The following is a 21366-nucleotide window of genomic DNA, read 5'->3' as shown; positions in this document are numbered from 1 at the left end:
CCACAGCCTCAGGCTGAGCAATGCAAAGATAGAAATTACTTGTGGGTGACAACAAGGAACAGTATGACCAAAGGCTTTGGAGAATTTCTAATGAAATGCTGAATTAGATATATTGAAGGATATATATATTTATATATATATAGTGACACAGCATCTTTATTTTTAAACGGAGCAAATCAAGATATTTACAGAAGCACATGGCTTGAATGATTAGATGTGTGTGTGAAGAAAGTCTTAATAATTTACTGTATTTGTCGATGCAAGTTGATACAAACTCAAGCGTTGTTTTAATAAGAACCATAAGCTGTTTTTTGAACATATGTGTTGGATTTGACAGTGAGAGAATGAGAACGGGGCCAACTAGGCAACTGAAAAGTGGCTGGTTACTGCTCAATGAGATGAGTAGGAGCCCCATCTCGGACTGTGAAGCGTCCCTGACAACCTACAGCTTCCCACGCAGATCGTAACCTCCTCCCTCACTGCCCCCACCTCTGCCTTGTGTAGGAGTTTATCTTTTCTAGCTATCACTATGGGTAGGGTAAAAACTACTCTTATAAAAATTACCTTCATGGTTACTGAAAGCTGAGGAGGAATACTTCACTAATCATGGGTCATGACTCATAGCTTGAAGACTTAACTAGTAAGCATTTATACAGTGTCTTTGGGGATAGATTTTTCTCATTGCCTAAAGATTCCTTTCATTACATTTCATTTCGTTTTATCCACATCATAGCATCGCTTTCAGGATGAAATACTTTACTCTCTGAATTCAACCCTTTGCAGACACAGAGAATTTTGATGGCTATTTTATTTAAAAAAGAAAGGGTCTTTCAAAATTGGCCACTGTATGGAATGTATGGAACACTCAGAGGAATTTACAAGGATTTTCAAAGTAACAGAAGACATTTTGATGACAGAAATGAACATACACAAACCTCTTCAGCTATATATAAACTAGTTGATGTATAAAGGATAGTTCTAGAAATTTGGAGACTTGGATAAAAAACTGCCAAGCTCCTATTCTGATGCATGAAAACATTGAGACTATATCATGATTTTGTGGGAAACGTTTTATTATGACTGCTTTTCTTATCCTTTAATTTGGACAATTAAAATGCAGGTAACTTTTTTAAAAACTGACTTGAGAAATGAGCCTGATGGTTAGATGTGAGAATATGTCTACACTCCCTTTGAAGGGTGAGGATATCATTCAAGAATACTTTTCATCATACAGTGCCAATGACTTCGGAAATGGTGTTCTTAAATGGTGTTCTTTATGCTGAGCTTAAATCCACCTTTAATGTTGCTTCAGAAAAACAAACGCTCTCTGTGTGAACATCCCTCTTATGATTCTCCCTTTCACAAAGTATATGTTAAAAAGCTCCTTACAAGTAGATTAAGTAAAACATCAATTTCTACAATTTCCAAAAATAGGAAAACATTCAAAGGAAATGAAGAAAAAAATCCCGTTAACTAAATCAATAACATAAAGGAAACTTAAACCTTCAGGCAAAATTTTCAACAAATAATACTCTTAAACAGATTATAGTGTATCACTTATTTTTAAGTCCTAGCATATTAGTAGCATTTCTTCAATGATCTGGAATTAATAAATTGTACATAATTAAAAATCGTGCATCTATCTATCTATCATTTATGTATTTTTCAATTGGGAAATATGTGGGGTTGTTTTCCAGCTTTATTAAGGTACAGTTGGCAAGTAAAATTGTAATACGTTGATGTGTTGATTTTATAGTTCATGTTTTAGTTTCTGCCAATGTGTTATCAGGGTCTATAAATTAGTTTATTGGTACTGATGTTTATAGAAGCACTTATATAGGCATAGCATACAATGTATATACATAAGCATAATGTAGACTGTGTGTGTGTGTGTGTGTGTGTGTGTGAAGGGTTGCATATACATAAAATGCTTGTGTCTGTTTAACACAGTGCTTCTGGAAGGATATGATTCCAGTGAGATAGGAAAGAGAGGTGATGGGAGAGTAGAGAGAGGTTGAGACAAAGGAAGTTAACAAGAGAAGCAGGCCACTGCCTCACATATTGCCAGGGTATTTTGAATTCTTGGAAGCCTCTGAGGTGGGTAGACAGACATAGCTTGCAATGGATTTGGCAGTAAAAAGGAAGCAGGATCTTTGTGGACTTTACCCTCTGGTTTATATGACATCTTCCCCTCATTATTGTCAGACCTAAACCTGTAGTCAATTATTTCAATCTCTGGAATTCTCAGTATCAGTTTTCAAAGTGTTGAAAACTAGTCCTTTGTGGATGATCTTAAATACTCCTTCTGTGAAAGAAAAAAAAATCTCTTGAATATATTTTACAAAATCGTATTTCAAAATCTTAGATTGATTTAATCCAATTATAAATTGCTGACAAAACACATTCCCTAAACTAATTTTCATATGACAAAGTAAAGTTTCATGCGTCCATTGATTATAATGATACTTTAATGAGGGGCACATGGGCGGCACAGTTGGTTAAGCATCTGACTCTTGGTTTCAGCTCAGGTCATGATCCCAAAGTTGTGAGATTGAGCCCTGTGGCTCTGTGCTTAGCATGGAGTCTGCTTGAGATTCTCTCTCCCTCTGCCTCTGCTCCACCCCCTGTGCTCTCTCTCTCTAAAATAAATAAATTGTTAAAAAATAATACTTTAATGAAATTTCTCATTTAATACTGAACTTTCCCTTTGCTCAATGATGGTTCTGTATCATTAGTATTTTATCAGAAAAATGGTATCTTAGACATCTCATCACACTTCATTAAAGTCTGTCAGAGGCTACTGAATGTCACTGTGATTGTCTTAGAACTTTTCCAGTTGGCATTATATGGATGAGGTAAAGCACCTCTTGGCTAAAGGAAAGCTGCTCTTGGCCCTGAATTATTATATTATCTGTAATCTAAAGATTTCATAGCAAATTAATAACAGTAAGGCAAATTTATCATGTAGCTTCAATTTTTAAAAGTGTTTAAATCTATGTTTAAAATTGTTTGACTAATGTACTCCTCAAATGTGATTTTCTCCAAGATCTTTTATAATCCTTAAATATCTAAAAATTTTTAATTCAATTTTTAAAAAAATCTTAACTCTCATGAGTTTTTTTTTAAGATTTATTTATCTATTTTGGGGGGCAGTAGTGGGTAGAGGGAGACCATGATGGATTTGGATGAAGCCTCCAGTTTTCTCTTGTCAACTAGATGCATAACTCCAACAGGCAATTCACAAATTTTTCATAATGTGACCTCATATTTCAATATTTTTTAAAAAATCTCACCTATCTAGTTAAAGCAAGATCTTGCTATCATAAGCAAAAGGCATTGTTTATAGCCCAGATGAGATGATTTCTTAGCAGTGGTAACTTCTGTTAAAACCAGATAGGAATTTAAATCAATATATTAAAGGATTTGAATTATCTACCTCATTTTGACTATAGTTGTAAGAAATGGAGGAGACAGATTTAAAAACCTACAACTTAACTGTCTAGGGCACCAAGGAGCCCCTCACTGTGTTTTTTTCAACAACTTTGTTTACTTTTAATACTTAAATGTCTTGAAACATGTAAAATAAAACCATGATGCATACAAATGAGCCAGGGGGAAAATGTGTCTTTGAAACTGCCTACAGAGAATAGCACTATTAACTAAATTTCTCTTTGAGGAGAGGGAGAAGGTTATATAATAAAAATATTGACTTATTTTTCTCATTCATTCAATAATTCACTTAGTCAATATCTTTTGAGAACCTAATCTTTTTTTTGTTTTTACATATATGTGTTTTCTATTGAAATTCAGTTTGCCAATATACAGTATAACACCCAGTGCTCATCCCATCAAGTGCCCTCCTCAGTGCCCGTCACCCAGTCACCCCATCGCCCCGCCCGCCTCCCCTTCCATTTCCCCTTGTTCGTTTCCCAGAATTAGGATTCTCTCATGTTTTGTCACCCTCTCTAATTTTTCCCACTCATTTTCCCTCCTTTCCCCTATAATCTCTTTCACTATTTCTTATATTCCCCATATGAGTGAAACCATGTAATGATTGTCCTTCTCCGATTGACTTATGCCCTGGTGGACCAGAAGATTAACTGGAGAGGGATGAAACATTAACAGGCAAGTAAAACATAAACTATGTCGGATGGTGATAAATGATATGCAGAAACACAAACCTAGAAGTGATGGAGATGTGGGATTTGGCAAAGTAGTTCCCTCTTTTTTTTTTTAAGATTTTATTTATTTATTCATGAGACACACACACACACACACACACACACACACACACACAGAGGCAGAGACACAGGCAGAGGGAGAAGCAGGCTCCATGCAGGGAGCCCGATGTGGGACTCAATCTTAGGATCCATCCCAGGATCACGCCCTAGGCTGAAGGCAGAGGCTCAACTGCTGAGTCATGCAGGCATCCCAAGCGATTCCCTCTTATCCATGGTTTCACTTCCCAGGGTTTCATTTACCCCCTCCAACACCCAATCAACCACGGTCTAGAAGCAGATGATCAGAAAGTCAATAAAAGCCTAACATTGTCACAAGGCCTACGTCATTCACCTCATTTTGTCTCCTCATGCAGGCATTTTTTCATCTCAGTCATTACAAGTACATATAAAAAGCTATTTTGAGACAGAGACCACATTCACATGACTTTTATTATAGCTATATTGTTATAATTGTTGTATTTTATTATTAGTTATTATTAATCTCTTACTGTGCCTAATTTATAAATTAAACTTTATCATAAGGTCATATGTATAAGAAAAAACATATACAAGGTTTGGTACTATCTGCAGCTTCAGACATCCTCTGGGGGTCTTGATACATATCTTCTGTGAATATGAGGGACCACTGGAGTCAGAGATAGCTCCACTGACAAGGTGATATTCAAATCGAAATACAAAGAAGGACTTCCTGATAGGCCAGATGGAAGAGTAGAAACCAGCATGGAGGCTCATCTTGAACTACTGGTGAATCATGATGAGAACTCTTCCACTAATTTTGGGAGATAAAGCACAAAAAGGTTTTTTTGTTTTTTTTTTTAATGTTGAAAAAGTGAAAATCAACATTATTAATATTTTTCATTTTTTTCCCACTGTCCTCCAAGCTATGTCTTCTTTCTGTTCATATATCCCTGTACTTGACCCTTCAGTTATTGCTACCCGTAAGCCTTCCGATGTCACTCTCACAGTTTAGTGAATGGGACCAAAAGCCCCAAACAGCCAAAGTTGGTGACCTAATAAAACTCAAAGGATAAAACACTGTATAAAAAGAGAGCAGGTGGCAAGAGTCTAGATGAACAACTACAAACAAAGGTAAGAGAGGGAGGCATGATTAGCCCAGTGGGGGATAGATTCAGGCCATCCCAAGGAAGGTATGAAGGAAGAATGATTGACCTAAAAGAATCAAGGATGGAAGAGGTGGCTTTAGCCAGGGTCATAAATAGGTATGTGGGAAAAATTTGCTGAAGCATGGCCAAGGAAGAGAGGTCAGTGCTAGTTCAGGAGTAAGGGTGGGATCTTTAGACCATGAGTGACCTTTATAGTTTATTGTGCACCCTTCTACAGAATACTTGCTTCTTTCCTCCTCAACCATGTTGACTCAGCTATGAAGAATTTTCTCTTCTACTCATCTTCCACATCCAAGTACAATAAGTACTATTAACTATAGTTATTACACTATCTATTATATCCCTAGGATTTACTTATCTCATAACTAGAAGTTTGTACCTTTTGACCACCTTCATCCAATTCTCCCCCCACCATCAAGATTTTTTTGTGGGGACAAAACTTGTAGGGGAAGTTAAGCAGTTTATAAAAAAAAAAAAAGTCTCTCAATTTTTTATGTATTTATATCAGACTTTGAACTTTATTACATTAATGAGATTCATACCAGAGGAGTGGAAAGTGATGCCATTTAGCACTCCAGATATTAGCAAGCTCCAAAGTGATTACAAGAATAAGCCTTGCTTGTGTTCGTATGTGTCAGAATAGGAACAGCACTGTGGTCATGGCCCAGAGCACCCAAAGGACATAATGCCTTAACCACTGCTGTCTCTCATTGAGAACATGGAAAACTTGGCAAGGACACTTGGATTAATGATTAATATTGTAGGAAATTAACTTGCTTACTGAGAAATGTGCCTATAATCAGGAAAAATGTTTATTTTATAAAATTCACTTTTTTCATCTTTAGGAAAAAAAATATGGTAAGTTGTAGGTTTTTTGGTCTGTCTCCTCTATTCCTTACAATTATATTCAAATGAAGTAGATGGTTCAAATTCTTTAACATATTAATTTAAATTCCTATCTGGAAAAAAAAATAAATTCCTATCTGGTTTTAACAGAAGTTACCACTACTAAGAAATCATCTGGACTATAAACAATATCTTTTGCTTATGATAGCAAAATCTTGCTATAACTAGATAGGTGAGATTTTTTTTTTGAATATTGAAATGTGAGATCATATTATGCAAAATTTGTGAATTGCCTGTTGGAGTTATGCATCTGGTTGACAAGAGAGATCTAGAGGCTTCATCCAAATCCATCCAGGCCTCAACTGCAACTGAACATCACCTTGGGCAGCCTCCACAACAATTTAACCAGGAGAGACCTAATGATTCCAAGAATCTTCTGATTATTTGGCCCTGTTTCACCAAAAACAGTTTCCCTGTAACTGAGGAAGGTTGGGCTAGGAAGATACTGAGGATGCAGGGAGCCACTCTTTATCACTTGCTTTGCCAGCCAATGTTGCCTATTGTTACCAAGTTACGGATTTTGACCTGTTCTTTGAGAAAATAATAGAAACCCATTGCCAAATGATTTATATAGGAATTCTCATTATCATGGCACCATATTGTTAATGGGTTTGACTTTAGTTTGAAATATATGAAAATAAAAGAGATAAAGGTGAAATTCTAGGGCATGGTTCCAGATGATTCTTCCAGGTATTTCCAGTTTTAATATGATGTTAAGATAAGGTAAATAGTCAGCACAATGACAAGAAATGTGCTTTGTCCTTGGACAGCATTTCTCATAGAAGTGGAATGCTTCTCCACTTTTATTTTAGTGTGAAATAATTAGGTTATAGCTCACTGCCTGAAGAGACTAAACACAGTACTGCTTGAAGTAGTGTTTGAATTGAGCCTTCTCTTAAACATTTTCTGTAGTTCCTGACAGAAGATATTTTCTCTATTACTGTTATGGTCTTTCAAAGCACTGTTACACCTTTAATGCATAAAATTATACAGAAATTAAAAATTACCCACAATTTCACCACCTAAAAAAGTCAAATTATTTTTAAAGGAATACATAAATGTATTTCAAAAGTTCAAATGATGCTGAGAATAATAAAATTATAATTAATAAACCTTTCTTTTCTCACCTTCTCTGCCACTATTAAGTTTTTTAAAAATATTCTTTCAGTCATCTACATATACTAGACGAGTTCTACATTTTTCTTTTTGCACTTAATAATGTTTTAGAAATCTTTCTGTATGCACATACTGATCTGTTCATTAAAAAAATTTATATAGAGGGCAGCCCCAGTGGCTTAGCGGTTTAGTGCCGCCTTCAGCCCAGGGCATAATCCTGGAGACCCAGGATCGAGCCCCGCGTCGGGCTCCCTGCATGGAGCCTGCTTCTCCCTCTGCCTATCTCTCTCTCTCTGTATGTGTGTGTCTCTAATAAATAAATATAATCTTAAAAAATTTATATAGAAAAAATTATTCATTGTCTTAGCTTAGCTTCTGCCCAAAAACAGAGCCTGAAATAAAGGCTCCTTTACAAGTAGTTTATTGGAAGTAATTCCAGGGATCATAAATGAAGGGTAGAAGTGTGATGGTCAATCTCCATGATAGCCCATTGTTCCTACCTCTTGGTAGTCATACTCTTCTGTAGTCTCCTCCCGCATTGCACCAGTTAGTCTATGGCACTGAGAGGATGCAGCAGAAGTGGTAATATGGCCCTTCCAAAACTGGGTTGTAGGAGACATGTAGCTTCCTGCTTGCACTCTCCTTTGGCCTTTCTCCTGGATCTCTCACTCCAGGGAAAACCAGCTGCCATGAGGTAAGCAGCAGTCTACATGACAAGCAACTGAGTGCTCCTGCTCCCGACCACAGGAATACATTCAGAAGTGGATCCTCTAGCACCACTCAAGCTTTCTGATGAATGTGCCCTTACCTGTCATTTTAGCTACATGCTCATGAGAGACTCTGAGCAAGAACCACCGCACTGAAGCTGCTTCTGATTTGTTGATCGTGGAAACTGTGAAAATAAATATTTGTTGTTTTAAGTCACTAGGATTTGAGGCAATTGTTACACAGAAATAGATAACTAATACAGGAAATCAATCAGGGAAGGAGAAAGTTAATATAAAGATGGGTTGGTGTTTTTATGGTGAACTGATGCTCTACTCAGTAGGACCTTCTGAGGAGTTTTATGAACTGTGTGTAAAGGGAAAAGCATTCCTATCAGCCCCATTCTTCACTAATCAAACATGGTCCATAGGTGCTTACTTTCTAGCCTTCCAGAATATGTATGCGAATGCCGAGCAGATTCCCATGGACCTCCCATGCCACACTGTGAGACACATGATATGGCTCAAAGCAACACTGGTGGGTTGGGTCTTCACGAACATGATTGAAACAAGCTCCAAACCACAATCTTCACAGCTGGAGGAGCAGACAAAGAGTATTCATTATAAACATACATATCACAAGGTATTTCTTACACTCTTCCTTTCCATAAATCTATGCTACATGTCCCATTTTTAACATAGCAATTCTTTTTTGGTGTTTTATAAAATATTGAAACCGAATGCTTTCACCACAACTAACTTTTTACTTCATGTGACAAGTCAAAGTTTTATTGTTAATGTATCTATCTATTGCTTAATCCCATATGAATTTATAAATTAATTTTTTAGTTAAAAAGTTATCTTTGCTTTCAATTTATAATCCATTAAATTATTAAAAGGTCATATAAGACAAAATAAAAAAAAAAATTGAGTCTCCACACTGTTAAACCACATCGCTCAGGTCCCTTTGGAGTCTCTGATTAAGTAAAGCAAAAGAAATTTAGCACTTTGGGGACCCATTATGAACTGAGATGAATCATCACTTCCTTCTGCACATCAGAAATTGCAGTCGAATTCAACGGTGAGAGATGTTGAAATGCTGGCATTTTTCTTTTAGTTTGAATATTGTACCAACTTTTTTATTACATAATATCTCAAAATTACCCTTCTACTTTTTTGAGGTCAACTTTAGATGTCTAATGGCATTATACCTGCACCGAAGAAACAAGATACTGCTTAAAGTATCGAATGGCAATCATGCTTTGTGAATCTTTTCTGAAATTGGATGGAGAAATCTGTTGGCAGAAACAGGCTTTAAAATAAAGGCAGTGACTCAACTTCTGAAGTACAGCCAGGTTCTCAGGCTGCAGGGCTCTGGGGTGGGCAGAAAGAGAACTCATTTCAGGAGAGTACAGGAAGTTACTTAATGCTGCTTATGAGTCAGAAGAGAGTAGAATCAGTTATGATTGAACCCTCTTATCTAGTTATACCTATCCTCAGATACTTTAATGTGTATAAAATATGTATATGTGTATTTTTATTCATCTGTATTCTATGTTTTGCTTCGATAGGAACCCCCCACCCCCATCCTTCCTTCATTTTTGAGTGCTGTAGTAATGAGTCACTGCTGCCTATTGCTTTGAAAGTAAGGACTTTCTAGGTCAGAGATTTAAAGAATATATAAAACACTACACACTCCCCTTTATTTGCTACCCTTAGTGGGATCTTGTATAAGTGTATGTAGTTAGGAGAATGTTGGATTGGAGAGAGAAAAAGAAAATGTATGTTCACGGTATCTGCTATGTACTCTTTAGACACTATTTTATTTAATCCACAAACAGGTATTATGCTTAACTCTGAAAAATGTGAAAATGGCTTATGCTTAATTCTAAAAAATGTGAAAATGGCTAACAGGGGCTTAGTAATGTTAAGAGACTTCTCCAATATAATCTTGGAGGTGGCAAACTGGAATTGAAGCCAAGGTTTTCCCAATCACATGACACATGGTCTTCCCATCACATCATACTTCGGAGGCTTTGCAATCTTTGTCTATGCCAGAGTCCAATGCTGGGACATTGGCCAGGTCACTAACTCTCTCTTTTATTTTTAATTCTGAAGTTAAAGAACTCCGAAAGCCAGTTTGACTCCAACATCATTTAATTTGATTTTATTTTATAACAAGGGCTCTCAGAGTCTGGCCACTGACAATAAAAATGCTAAATAATATTCATAAACCATGTTTGGGACTACTAGATCTGCGCCTATTCAGACATTGGTTACTGCCACAATTTTCAGAGACTCTTCCATTCATTTGGATGTTTAGAAATATTTTCCTCAAGCAGAAAGGCCTCAGATAATCTGTGCTCATTTGGGATCAGTTTAGGTTCTCTTTATCTGATTGTGGGCCGTCCTTTGTCATCAGGCCATAATGTCTTGGGAAAATTTTAGGGAATTCTCATAGATAAAACTATTCCTGTCATGAAGAGAGAGAAAGATTTGGGGCCTTTGGCTCCCCTTTCCACATTGGGGAGAACAGAGGAATTGGCATATAGCTGGAAAAGGCAGGAAACCATCCTAACAATCATATAATCACTCCTGCACCTACAAATTTTGTCATCTTAATTCTAAAAGGTGCTCCTATGTGCAGAAGTTAGGTGTTATTTCTGGCAGTTTCAAGATAAGTTATTTTGTTGGAGGTGGTCTTTGACATACCATTAACAGATGATATTTCTGGGGGAGGCTGGGTGGCTCAGTGGATGAGCATCTGCTTTTGGCTCAGGTCATGATCCTAGGGTCCTGGAATCGAGTTCTGCATCAGGCTCCCTGAGGAGCTTTTTTTTTTTTTTTTTTTTTTTTAAATTTAGGGTAAGTGAGCACAATTTCCTGCTTTTAATGTGTATATATTTTAGATTTGACCATCTTTTTTACACACAGTCAGACAGGATATAGAATTTCAAATTTTACATTTAAAAAAAGCCGTTAATTCATGCATTCTATGCCTTCAGTTAATTCTTCAAATGTTTAGACTTCAGAGCTGCTAATGACACTAAATTCAATGCCAGGTTGATTGAGTCTGTCAATCAACTTTGTTCTGCAGAAGGCTGCTCCAGGTGTGAAGACCCCGCCCCTGTTAGGAAGATCAGAGGTATCGTTTAGAAGGGTCATGGCTGCCTGGACCATGGCTATGGGGGTAGCCACGTAGCCAGCCTCTGGTCCTTTCACCTGAGTACAAATTCTCATATTTGGTTTGTTCTTCTCCGGACCAAAGCCTTGACTGTATCCTTGACCAAAGAATGTCATTGTAAACGAGGCGGCATCCATCTGTTTTTGTGTTGGACCTTGTTTTGAAAAATAACCAAAGGAGAAGAGCCATGGAAATTTTATGAGAAGCTGCCTGCCAATGCCACACTTCACAAAGAATAAAAAGAAAAGTCCTGCAAACATCAGCTTAATAACGGAGGTGATGCCTCCCACAGTCACGTAAGCGGCTCCAAATTCTCATGCAAGTAACGCTGAGTCCGCCTCACAACAGAGACATCTGCTCCCAAGAAAGGAATAGAATAGCTATTCAGTTCTCTGCAGTAAAAAATTGGCCACCTTCTTTTCAATTTTGGACCAACAATTGCTTCTCCCTCTGCTATGTCTCTGCCACTCTGTGTCTCTCATGAATAAACAAATAAAATTAAAAAAAATTTCAGATAATACTAACACTTTAGTAGGACTTTAAAAATTCTGCTTTCTTTCCTGGAAGAGAAGAACCCAACTTATAAGAGGCACCAGGGTGACAGAAATTTTCTTGCAACTATTAGTATGAATAGCTATCTTAAAAAAAATATCTGATCATCTCTATACATCTATATTAGTTAATTTGCATTTTTAAAAAAGATCCAGTTTGAACATCAAAGACATAGAAAATGTGATCACTGCCAATTTCTGTTTGATAAGCCAGGAGATAAAGCTAAAAGGGCAAATAGTAATGAAGCACAAATTAATACAGGACAACTGACTGTAAAGGTTATTTCTTAAGGCTTGATATTCCTAGCCTTGTTTGTATTGGAAACAAAGATGAAGTAAGTATCGGGCTTTGCATAAATTTTTGGTTTGAGTTACATTTCTGGCTTTGAAATTAGAAGCCAAAATTCAGTTTTTGGGTTGCAAGGGCAAGTTGGTTCAAAACATACTATATCAAAGATGACTTTTTGCTAAATAGAATTAATTAGATGCTAATAGTAAAAATCTATTCTTTCTAAGTGAAATGATAGTAATTAACTCTCTAATCTGGTCATTGGATTTTTAAGAACTTCACTTGGTGGATATAGGAGGAATTGGTAGGCTTTCTTTATTTAAATTAGACACCAAATAATTCTGTGACACAGAGCAAAGGAATAACCAGAGAACCACAAAATAAAAAGTAAGCACCATTACTACTATAAATATGACTAGTAACTACTACTATTAATAGTAATAATTACAATTTATTATACCCAACCATGTGTCAGATACTGTACATAATGTATTGTTTCTTGGCAGTGACAAGTGTCCAATTTCTTTCTACTTTTTGTGTTGAAACCTGTGCTTCTGCAGATATTTGCAAATTAGCCTGATGTTCTCAATAGTGGCATATAACTGGTGAGTAACATTTTGCAATACTAATTCAATGCTAATATTTTATATTGCCCAGTAGCTGAACATTGAATTCTAGAAAGTTTTTTAATATACGCGATTTTATTTTATATATATTTTTAAATATTTTATTTATTTATTCTTGAGAGACACAGAGACAGAGAGAGGCAGAGACACAGGCAGGGGGAGAAGCAGGCTCCATGCAGGGAGCCTGACATGGGACTCGATCCTGGGTCTCCAGGATTACTCCCAGGGCCGAAGGCGGTGCTAAACCGCTGGGCCACCCAGGCTGCCCAGATTTTATTATATTTTTAAACCAAATAAAAAGCTAATCCTGATTTAAATAATTTTGATAGGAGTACTTACTTGATAGTCATTAATTTTACTTCGTATTTTAATTTTTGTGGTTATGAATATTTAAAAGAAAATGAAATCATTTATGAAAGATAATTTTAATGTTTAAATTTTTTACATTTACTATAATTCATATTTGTATAAAATATATTAAAATGTATACTTTGAATATAATTACACTTATTTTTTAATCACAGAACAGTAGAACACGAATTATGGAGAAATTTTGATAACAATAACAGTGGTTTACTAAAATTTTGGAACTCATATAAAATTATTTATAATTTATATATATATATGTATTTTATTACTCATCCTAATATTGTCAAAGTAATACTCATATAGGAGCAATCATGATTGAATTCAAATATCTTTGATATTTTGCCAAAAAAATACCTCTTTGCATATTTTTCATTGTGTTCTGATGAAAACATATTCGTTAGGATAGAAACATATACTTCCCTTTATTTGGCTGTTACTATTATTTGTAACTTCTAAATATTTAGAGTTATAGTAAATTGACCTCCATTTGTACTCCTTGTCCTGGAACCTAATGTATTAGGGGTAGGCCCGGAGAGAGGTACTCTGTAACATTCTCCAAATTCCAGACTCTAGTGCTAGACTGATTCAGAGATCCTCTAGTCTGACTGCTTTATTTTACAGATGGGGGAACCAACCATGATGATTGGCTGCAATCCTATGGCAAACCATAGCACTGTTTGCCAAGGATCAGGAAATGGACCCTCCTCCCTCCACAAGCAGGCAGAGTGGCATGCTCCTTGTGCACAGCTGGAGGACTCCATTCCTCTGAAACTTAAAATGTGGGTCCCAGTAGCCAATTTTATGAGGTTAGTTTATTCATGAGGCTGACAGGCAGCTCATCTTGGCAGCAGGCTTCTGAACAAGAGCCTTCTCTAGTTGTCAACTTTCTCTCTAATTATCTTTTAACAAAGCATTACATTTGTATGTGTATCAATAAAGGCTAATTTTAAAAAGGTTAATTATAAGGAGGCTAGAAACCACCCCAGGGATAGTGCAATATCCTGAGGCTAGAAGCAGCCAAATTGGTCCCATCGAGAGGTGGTGACCAGAACCCGGAGAGAAGCTAATGTGGAGATGGCTGCCTGAGAGGAGCAATGGCCTTTGGTGATTGGTCACAGCCAAATGGCTTCACAAGGAGGGATCTGGGAGTGTAATTCCCTAACCACATTTGTCTACTTTCTTCTCATCTCTGAGAAGGGCTCCCCATCCATCAAACCTAGCTGCAAGTCAGAGGGTACAGAAATCCTGATTATGTATTCCTTTCCAGCCAGCCTCTGGGGCAGAAGGGCAGGTGAAAACTGATGGGAATAGATTTGTAGAGTAAATGGATGACAGTTGGTAAAGAAAGTGAGAGTTTTTATCACATATTTTGGATTTTTTGATCGTCTTACTGACTAAAAAGCAGTAAATGGAGGGAGCAGTACACTCAGATATCTGGGCAAGAAAAGGCCTCTGTGCTCAGGTCATACACTTCAGGAGGCCCTGAGCTTCGGAATGTCTTCCTCCTTCCTCAATTTCTAAGACCTCAATTTATCATGCTTGAGACCAGCTGAAGCCCGCAGAGCCACCTGGAAAGGGTGCTCTGAATGTATATTGGGATTTGTGTGACCCTGGTTTTTGTTTCTTTCCACCAGAGCACTCTCTGACTCTCTATCCCACACACAAGGTGGTGTCATGTCCTCAGGAGCTCTGGGACTCCTGCCATGGTACTGTCCCTAGTCTTCCTGCCCAGGCCCTACTTCCAGGAGGGTGGACAAACATTTTGGTCTGCTGCCTAGTATATTTCTTTTATGGGATCATATGAAATTGGCCATCGGCATGGTGGTGACACAGTGATTTGATGTGACTCTCAGGTCAGACACATGATAAGTTCAAGACTCTGTTTTACGACTGACCTTTGATCTCAAACTGCAGGTCTGGACTGTGGCATGGCTCTCATCTGTCCATCTTTCAATCAGGGTATCACCTCCCTTCTATAAAACTCAAAAGTGATGAGCATGACAGAAGATATTGTTTAGCCTGTGTACCCCCTCTGGTACCCAGGCCCACCCCCTCTGCAGGCTCTTTGCCATATATTGGTCAAGTGTCCCAGACCAGGGCACACCTACCGGGCTGAAAGTGTTCAAGACCAATGCACCATTATATCAGTAGGCTCTTCTTCATGTTCTCTCTCATCTCTGATTGATTTTGTGATATTGTACTCTCAGGTCTGTCTTAGATCATGCCAGATAAGGGTAGACAGTCCTGCACAATGGGGCCACCCTTCTCATTTCATTCACTGACCTCTTGCCTATCCTTCCACAGGCAACAGGTGTGGAAGGCAAGGGTACTGGTGACATTGAAAGAGAGAACATTCTAAGAGTACAGTGATTATTGACTAATGAGTTCAATTTAAGATATACTTGAAAGATGTGTTGTTCTATACTTAAGGCACAAAGTTCTAGATGGTAAATTTAATGTCACCATAAAATGAATTATTATTCTCATTTTCCTACACAGATGGAGGAAGACTTGCATTTGTAGCTCCTTCAGTAAAGCACAGACATTCTGAGAGTCATTGGAAGCCAGCATTTCGTGGACAGCATGATAGATCACACAGTGTCAAAAGTAATGATGCAAACCAGCTTTAAATAAACTATCGGACAGTTGCAGAGGCAAGAAGAGCTATATTTTTTTTTCCATATAAGCAGATTCTAAAGACTCATAGCATTGTGAGTTATAACAGCATTACTATTTGCTTGTGGTGAGAGATATGAAATCACCCAGAAACTGCATGTTTGTCAATAAACAAGATGAGATGTTTCCTGCATCTAAATGATTCTAAATGATGCTTGAACACCACCTCACCTCTTGAACACAAGAACCTTTTTTTTAAAAAAAAAATTAAATACAATTTAGTTAACATACAGTGTATTATTAGTTTTGAGGTAGAATTTAGTGATTCATCAGGTGCATGTAACACCCAAGAGCTCATTCCATAAGGCCCCCCTTAATGCCCTTCACCCTGTTACCTCCCCTCCAGCAACCTTCTGTTTGTTTTCTAGAATTAAGAGAATTAAGGTGTCTTATGGTTTGCCTTAGTCTCTGTTTTCATCTTATTTTTCCTTCCCTTCCCCTATGTTCTTCTGTTTTGTTTCTTAAATTCCACATATAAGTGAAATCATACGGTATTTGTCTTTGAGTGACTTATTTCGCTTAGCATAATACCCTCTAGTTCCATCCATACCATTACAAATGGTAAGATTTCATTCTTTTTAATTTTTTTTGAAATGTTACTATAAACAAGGGATCCACAAAAATTATTTGCCTGGCACCCAAACACCTAGAAGGAGCTCTAAAAGATCTTGTCAGTAGCTGCCTCCTTTTGTGCCCAGGCACAGGGCAAGGCTCAGGTTGACAGCAAAGGGAGTAAGATGGTGATATTACTGAGAAGATCGCTGGTGCAAAAGGTAGAAACCTGAGTTCAAGTGCAGACTTCACTTCTTACAAGCTGTGTGGGTTTCTGTAATCGAACTCGGTATCACAAATCCTGTTTCATCATATATAAACTGTATCTACATATATGAATCCTATTTATCAAATAGGTTTATTGTACTGATGAAGAAATTCATGCTTTTCATATGAACAAACTGTAAACTGTGATTTTAATAATAGGTATTTTGCAATAGCAAGTTTTGCATAAAAACTGTAAAAGTTTTTCTTTCCCCTCCAAAGCAGTTCAATAACAATCACATTTGTTTTATTTTATTCTTATTAGACAGTGAAAATAGTCTTTTCAAGGTCACCTTTTCTTTTCACTGGTTCAAAGCAGTGTTAATTAGGCCTCTGTATGTAATGGAACCAATCAAATTGCATTAAAATTATTAAAAAGCCATTTTCTTTCAAAGGCTATTTGATTTGGCTTTCCAAATCACTGACAATTTCACTGCTCTGTGTTTTCAGCAAAACTATACACTTAAGGCTGAGATATGCACTGAAATTCTCCCCCAGGATACCAAGAACACTATGAGTTTCCTTTGGTGTCATTTATGTTATGATTTTAATTGTTTCTTGACATTTCAGAAGTGAAAGCTTTGGCCTTCACTCTCTATGACTTCAAAAGATGGAACTTCTTAGATCAGTAAGTCAGCTAAGGGACTGAGGGGGTAATTTATACCGCCTCTGGTATACAATTCCCTTTTAGCCTGGAGTCTCTTTACCAGGGAGAAGATGAAGACACAGTACTGTGGTCTAAAGAGAAAGCTGAGTGGAGAAAAGACTGGGATCTATTTACAGCTCTTCCATTGCAAAGTATTTCAAAAGATTAAAGACCACAATCCATTTGTTACTGTAGAGCTAGAGTGCCTTTGGCCTTTGTCTGCTTGGAACAAGTTTATGTGGTTTAGATCTCATGTCAAAAATTATGGACATGCAACCATGAACCCTGGAAGGGAAGACATGGTGGTATAGATTTTGAAGATCCTAACCAACTTACCCCTACATTCTTATGTATTGTGAAATTGGTATTGATGCAAGAGGGGCCATGCACCACCACAGTATTATAGATGTAAACAAACACACTGCTGTGGTTAACCAGTAGCAATGAAGTTGTTTCTGACCTTAGCCAGAACATTATTAGAAGGTTATAAGGTTATGCAATAGACTCATTTGGAGATACTGTAATTGAAAATATGAAACCCAAGTATTCAGAAGTCAGAAGTTAACTATAGGGTTAAAAAGACCCTTTGATGAGGCCTGAAGGTCTACTTTGGGTTAATGGAGAAGTGTGAGGAGTTTAATGATGACTTTCAAATAATAGAAGGTTTTAAACAGGAGGCAACAAATTTCTTTCATATCTTCTTGATAGATCTTCATTACTTTGCTTGATTTTTTTCTTTCCATCTTCTCCCCAGCTTTCTATTCTTTGCAACCTCAAAACCAGCTCCTTCTTAATGCTGTAGATGTCGATTTCAAATTTATAACAGATTTAACTCACCACCATCAAGCCCTTAGGGCCTTCTATACCACTAAAGTCTGTAATCTCTTTATCCACTCAACCCACCCATCAGTCTGTGCTGGCTCCAGTTCACCATCCTGTCCTTCCTTCTCAGCTACTTAACATTACTCCCTCCCCAGGGTCAATTATCTTCCCACCTGACTTTCAGGCCCAGCTGGCCTTCTAGTCTCTGTGTCTCTCTTGTCCCCATAGCTGATATTTAATCCCTACCAGCAGACAGTCCTAGCTGAGCTCCAGATCTTCTACACCGGTTTATATGGTTAGCAACAACTGCCAAAGATTTCTTCCAAATACCTCTTGTTCTTTCCATCCTATCATTAACGGTAGTTCAGGTCACATTAAACCTTTTTCTGCAGCAGGAATCAGTATACAAGGGTGGTTAAAATCTCTGTGTTCTGAATTTATACAGTTTGGGTCTGCGTCTGAGTTGGCTCCTTGCTACCTTTGTATCCTGGAATAAATTACTTAATCTCCTAAAATCTCTCTGAACTATAAAGGAAGGATATTTTAGTAGCATCAACCTACAGAGGCTGATTTAACACAAAGCTAATAAAGCTTGAGCACTCCTCACTTGAACGGGCTCCCTTCAAAGCTCTGGGAGGAGGAGCTTTAGAAATGTGTTTACTGAGTCATATCTTCTTGAAAATTTTGCAAATGTAAGGTGTTTTTCCTGTCTGTCTTCATCTGTTGTGATTTCCCCTCACTGCATGGTATTTGGAGTGGGCATAGACATTTTTGGGATCCAGCCACAGGGAAGTTTAGTGGGTGACATGTTCAATTTGCATATAGAAAGATTTATGTATGTGTTTCCTAATCATTTTTCATACCTGATTAAATTTTGCTTGCTGTCCTCACCTAGAAATGGCTGCAGGAATATTCCTACTGCCCCATGTGGCAACTCACTAGGTATTAAAAATGCAGAGCAGGGCCAGAAGTCATGGCAAAATATGAATACGTCCTGCAGAGACTGACATCAGTAGTATATGGATACAGGAGGAAAATCAAGATCTGAAATATACAAAGCTAGAAGATAGTTTGCATAAAACTCTTCCAAATCAGATGGGTAAAATTTTAATTTGAGGATTCAGATCCCATAGAGAACTATTCAAAATGGAAGATATCCCCTGTCAAGAATATATTATGTAATTCAGTAAATACAAATGTCATTGTGCTATATGCTTTTTGCCTGATTTTGATAAAAAATCATACAAAGTAGATCTTTCCAGCACTCCTGTTTGTAAGACACAAATCAATACTAGCAGTATTAATACAAACAGCAATTATATCTGTGACAAATACTAAAAAATTTTGATAGAGCTTTCCCCAAATTTGACAATGATCCTTAAAGGTTATATTACCAAGACCAATTGTCAGTTTAACAAATAATAACATTACCAATAATGAGTGAGAAAGTTGAAAAAGATTTTCCTAGGGATGCCTGGGTGGCTCAATGGTTAAGGGTCTGCCTTCAGCTCAGGGCATGATCCTTCAGTTCCAGGATAGAGTGCCACATCAGGCTCTCTGCATGGAGCCTGCTTCTCCCTCTGCCTATGTCTCTGCCTCTCTTTCTGTGTCTCTCACGAATAAAATATTTTAAAAATATTCCTAAATAAGCAATAATTTTAAAAGAACAAATTTTGATCAGCCACACTAGAGGAAGTTTTCTATTTTTTCTGTATCAATTATCTGTTACCTTGATAATGCTGTGTACCAACTGCCAAATCTCAGTGGCATTCCACAATAAGCATAATTGTTCATGAGACTGGAAGAAAATGGGGGTTGATTGGATGGCTCTTTTGATTGTCGCTTTGTTTGTTGCCTCCTGTGTTTGAGGGCCAGCTGGCTGCATACTGGTCTAGACTGGCTTCAGCTGTGACAACTACAGTGACCAGGCTTCCTTCCACACGTCTTTCATCTAAGTATGTTAGGCTAGTCTAAGTATGTTCTCATCACAAAGGCAGAGGTGCAAGACAGAGGAAGCCCAATTGTGCAAGTGCTTTTCAAGTCTTTATTGCTTCCAATTTGCTAATATCCCATTGGCTAAATTAAGTTACATGGTTAAGCCCAAAGTCAAAATGGTAGGGCCCTACAAAATTATGTGACAAATGTGAGGATACAGGTAGGGGTAAAATTGGATGCCTTTTCTGAAATTTAATGAGTTATTTAAATAACAGATTATAAATTTGCTTCAAAGGTATGGTATAATCACTTCTGATATGCCTAGATTTATTTGGTAAAATGTTAATTAGATGGAGTCACAGAGGAAAATGATTATATGTATGTTATTTTAAACTTAGAGTTTAGAAATAACATACATTAACTTTTAATTACACAAATTACATTTATTTATACATTTTATTGTATAAATGTATTTTATTGTAAAATGTATTATTATACATTTATACATTACACAAATTATCTCCTACTTGACCCTTATTTACCATCAAAGTATCTATTCTTTTATTTATTATATTATTTACAGTCTTACCTTTAAACTGAAGAGAAAGCATATGTGTAGAGAAGGTTGAGGGATGTTCAGATGTCACCACAGTAGTATTATCTGAACTTTTTTTCATAATTAGTTGTTGGCACCACTGTGGTAATTATTTTTCATTCCCTTATCATAATAATACCATAATAGCAGAAAGGTGAATTAAATAAAAGGCAGAAGGGGGAAATGAATAATTGAGTTGATATGTCAGGGCTCCATGTTCAGAAAAGAGCTGGGTTCGACAAGGACCCAAAGGGTGGCATGATATCACTGGACACAGGCAAAGGAGCAGTGGGAGAGCACTGAACTGAAAAGCCACTGTCATCCTTACTCCAGGATCCGAGGAGAAGCTGCACCAAGAAAATTACCAGAAGTGATTCTCGTCCTCATCAGCATGTTAACAGTAACTCCAATAACTCTGTCCATTTGAATCCAGCCCTTTCTAAGTTGGTCCATGGTACCACCAAAGTGGTTTTTTTTTTTTTTTTAAGCACAAATATGATTACATTACTCCCTGATTTAGCTTCCTACACTGGCATCCAAATTGAAACTCCGGTGTGTTCCAGATCAAACAGTGGCTTTCATATCTAGTCTCATCTTTTAGGTCTTCTCATTCTATTGTTAAAAAAAAAAAAAAAAAAGATGACCAACCAAATAAGGAATAAAAGGAGCTTTGCATTTCCTGATAGTACTGCAATGTCTTGCTTTTGATCATATAGACACCATATACCCCCTGCATATGAAAGCTCTCTTCCAACCTGTCCCTATC

At 37.1% G+C, this 21366-nt stretch overlaps 1 long non-coding RNA gene and 1 pseudogene across 1 annotated transcript; both read right to left on the bottom strand.

Annotated features, from left to right (window-relative positions):
- Positions 1 to 4664: 4664 nt before the first annotated feature.
- On the bottom strand, positions 4665 to 8691 carry LOC140611736 (uncharacterized). Its single transcript, XR_012012876.1, has 3 exons — positions 8531 to 8691; positions 7888 to 8279; positions 4665 to 5010 (listed from the first exon to the last, which is right to left on the bottom strand). It is a non-coding gene; the product is annotated as an uncharacterized lncRNA (long non-coding RNA).
- Positions 8692 to 11044: 2353 nt separating this feature from the next.
- On the bottom strand, positions 11045 to 21053 carry LOC140611584 (saccharopine dehydrogenase-like oxidoreductase pseudogene; annotated as a pseudogene).
- Between the last annotated feature and the right edge of the window lie 313 nt (positions 21054 to 21366).

Source organism: Canis lupus, chromosome 20 (assembly GCF_048164855.1).
Source record: "Canis lupus baileyi chromosome 20, mCanLup2.hap1, whole genome shotgun sequence".
Classification (NCBI taxonomy): Eukaryota; Metazoa; Chordata; class Mammalia; order Carnivora; family Canidae; genus Canis; species Canis lupus.
Note: the sequence above shows the minus strand (reverse complement) of the source record. Positions and strands in the feature narration are given on the sequence as shown.